Source organism: Scaptodrosophila lebanonensis, unplaced genomic scaffold, assembly GCF_003285725.1.
Source record: "Scaptodrosophila lebanonensis strain 11010-0011.00,11010-0021.00 unplaced genomic scaffold, SlebRS2 tig00001412-arrow-pilon, whole genome shotgun sequence".
Taxonomy (NCBI): Eukaryota; Metazoa; Arthropoda; class Insecta; order Diptera; family Drosophilidae; genus Scaptodrosophila; species Scaptodrosophila lebanonensis.
The window spans coordinates 6790867-6794798 of record NW_022060739.1 but is presented as its reverse complement, the minus strand read 5'-3'; the positions used below and the strand labels follow the sequence as shown (position 1 = coordinate 6794798).

The window sequence follows — 3932 nt, the reverse complement described above, 5'->3', positions numbered from 1 at the left end:
AACTTTTCAGACAGCAGTACATTCAATTGGATATATTCAGGTTTTCTGAACTTCTCAGCGGACGGAATCGAGCGAGATTTTGCACACTTTCATTTCTTAGATGTGTGTTTAAAATATACTAATAATATAGTTATTATTATTCTTATATATTAATTAGGTTTATAGTAGAAATTAAGTTTTTTGACTTGTGGTTTGCTGATGAATACAAAAATTTCAGTCTGGCAGGAATTGTAATGGTCAGGTAATGTCGGTTGTCACTTCAAGGAGGTGAGTTAGGGTTTTTTTATGTTAGCTGCAATTTCTGGAAATAATAAACTTCATTTTAAAAAAATTATGTGCTTTTTCAGGTATAAATTTTTCTCTGAACTGTCGATTCTAACAAAAGTCGATTAAATCGATTTCGAATCGATTCTCTTTACAGCTTTATTCTCCAGTGCTCACAATGCAATCTGAAAAGTGCTACCCACTTCAGAATGGGCATTAATGTTCCCAATAAGCACTTTCAGCAAACCCTGCTTTACATTGTGTGGCAGTTGTCTGGCAATAGGGAATCTGTCTCAGTGTAGCTTAGTTTGCCACAAACACATACAGTTATGTGTACAGCTGCCGCTTTTGTGTGGCTCACATTTTGGGTGATTGTGAGATGCGAAATTCTGTTCTCATTCCCCCGGCACTTCGACATGGGGTCGTTGGGCGTTCTCGGGCATCGAATGCAATAACAAAGTGCAGTTGGTGCCCAAAAGTTGGTTTCGTCTTTGACTGGAAATGCCTTTTGCAAACAACACGCACACATACACGCACACACACAGACACAAACACATACTCACTTGTACACTCGTATTGCTTTTAATTAATCAAGAGGGTATCCACTTTGGCCTTTGGAGAACTCCGGCCAATATGCCAATTGAGAGTCAAAGTCGCTTTTCACTTTTCCATTTTCAGCTCTCCATCTCTCTCTATCTCTCTGTCGCACCTACTTGTAGACTCTGCATGTTGATTTATCCTTTCAACTGTCTTTTCATTTTGTCTTTCCAAAAACGAGCATGTGTGCCTTTCCCAAAGTTCGGCTGAAAAATCTGCAGCACTTCTCACGTCTATCGTCCATTTGTTCGATAATTCTAGTAACTGTCTGCTCTTTGTTTTGCTTCGTTGTGAAGCTTAAATTATTAGATTGATTTCATTGCAGTTTATTTTTCGGTTTTGTTGTTTGGTTTCTGACATGCATTGTTGTTCAAATTTGAGTTCGTTTATGCCGGATTAGGGCGAGTTGAATGGCTGTGAGAGCTAAAAATGGGTGTATTATGAAAAGGATCTGTAGTCCGGCGTTTGTGTCTTTCTGTTGAATGAATAGTAAAATAAATATCATATTTTAAAAAGATTTATGTCAATAGTTGGAACTTTTTAAAGAGTAGTACTCAAAAGATCTTATACCAAAGAATTAGGTAAATTCCAGTTTATGAACAATTCCGAACGGTTAGGTTGGACCGGTTACTATGTTTTGTTTTGTTTGTTGCACCCTGTATGTTACCAGTGTTGGACAGAGAGGAAGTGTTTCATGTTCTTACATGTTCTGCATCTGTCTTTTGTTGTAACGGCCAGTTTCCAGATATGGATTATAAAAAGGCCTGAACTTTATTATTATACTTTACCGACCTATTTCTTATGCAATTAAATTCCCTCTACAAATAGTTATACTTCACATACTTTATAAGTATTATTTTCCTTGTTTTTGTAAATATGTACATATGTAAATGAAACACCTTTGTTGAGGAGGGCCCTTTGCTTTTGTAAGGGGTACTTAAAAGCCACTCGGCATACAATTTCAATGCACACATATAAATTACGGAAATTTGCCAAAGAAAAACGCACTTAACCAGCACTTCTCGGCTCCAACCACTTACAGAATCGTTAAAAATTAAACACACTGTCCAACAAAAAGTCGCTTAAAATGTTGGCCACGCCCATCCATAACCAGCTGCAAGCCCAAATACATACGAACTTTGGCAGGACAGAGTGTGCGTGTTTTAATTTTTATTTACATGACGAAAAAAAAAAATGGAAAAATCCGGGAAGCCGGCTCGGAAAGTTTTAGAGTGAAGGAGCGGGAGAGGTGCGGCAGAAAAGTGTGTGTGTGCGGGCAATAAAAAAGCAAAGCAGTGCCGAGCACGCGACAAGATGAGCAAGTCAGACAGACATGCAGACAGACAAATGGCTTGAGAGCAGGAGGACGAGGGCAAGGATGCATGCCGCACGGTTTCATGTGTAAATATTTTGACTTAATTAGTTCAAGTGACTCTGGGAAAAGGCTCAAAATGTGCTTAAAAACGCGGCAAAAGTGCGAAGCTCGTTTTGTAAAATAAACAAATTATTTTAATTACATTTGCACGGCACGGCTCGGAAGATACACCGAGCCAGAGAGATGGAGAAGCGTTTCATGAAAAAGTGCATGAGGCACGCACAAACATGCACAAACGCGCACAGACACGCACCGGCACTCTGCTGATCGCTTTCGCAAACCTCAATGCAGACTAGTACTTTGTTCTCTATACTTACACATACCCTTTCACAGCTCAATAATAAATCAAAGAAAACTCTTAACAAAGAACACAAAAATGTATACAGAAGTAAATATAAGCGATAATTTTTACAAGTCATTCTCATTTGTAATTTCCCCGTTGTTGATTTGTTAGCTGGCTTACAATTTTTGAGCGGGTGGTGCATTTATTGGCTAGCTGTAGTTTCTCTTTCCGGTAATCCTAGGGTTTGGCGCACCAATCGATGCGCTTTCTGATTGAATTCCTCCCTGCGTTCACGCCACATTATCGCAGCATCGACATTTGCACCAGATTCGGCATTGGGTTCCGCCAACATGCTAACAACACTCAGCAATATCTTTTCTACACTCTGCACCGGACTCCAGCGCTCCGCGGACAATTCGTAGCCCGTGGGATCGTCACCCGGCGCGTGCAATATGGATATGCAAACACGTCCATCGGGGAAGATGTTCGGATGAAACATTTCGCAAGTGAATTTCATTTTTGGCGGACTCAAGGGGTAGTCGCAGGGAAAGATGAGTCGTGCTGGAAAAACGCCACCCTCGAAGCAAGTGCCCTCGGGTCCAGCAATTAGCGCCTCCCACTCAAAGAAGTTATTTTCATTGATAGGACCAGCAACGATGCCATCTGGCGGATCCATTGTCAGCTGTTTGTATTCCGCCATCAGACGTCGTAGTGCCGAGCCAGCCATTTTACTGGTTAAATTTCTCGTGTATTGCAGGGCGAAACATCCACGATACGAAAGCAAATAGGTTGGACGATACGTTTCGTAATTTAAAACAGAACATATAAATTTCGAATATTTATTTTAATTGTGGCATTACGATTTGAAATTCCAACTGTTTTGTGCTGTCGAAATTAGTATTTGTGTACTCTGTAACAGAAGGGTAAAAAGGGTATCATCTTTGGTCAAATAAAGAATAAATATTGCTTTGTAGTAGTTCCCAAATGGTAACATATTACTACGCTCAATTGTAAATCACGTTACCAAGATGTGACTTCGTCCCTTAACCTTATCTTACTTAAAGGTTAGTCATCACCAGCCACATTAGTGAGCAACTATCTCACCTGAAGGTAGACCTCTATCGTACTTATAAGTAAGCCACAATGTTACCATAAGCAAGGCTGCTTCATAACTTATTCAAAAAGCATCACAGGTTAGATATATGGATACTAGATACTCCATAAAATACTTAAAAGTATTAGAATGTTATTAAGTACAGAATATCCAATTCAACCATAAACGGTCTAGAATTTAACATTCCCAGAGTGTATCCCATTACTACCATGAAGTTAAGCCACTAGCTTTCCAAAAGTATGTCACATAGGTCAGCCAATACCCATACCGAAGGCAGAGTCAAGGGCTAAATGGTTATG

The 3932-nt window shown here is 39.7% G+C and overlaps 1 pseudogene; it reads right to left on the bottom strand.

Moving 5' to 3' along the window:
• Positions 1 to 2594: 2594 nt before the first annotated feature.
• Positions 2595 to 3341, bottom strand: LOC115631693 (annotated as a pseudogene).
• Between the last annotated feature and the right edge of the window lie 591 nt (positions 3342 to 3932).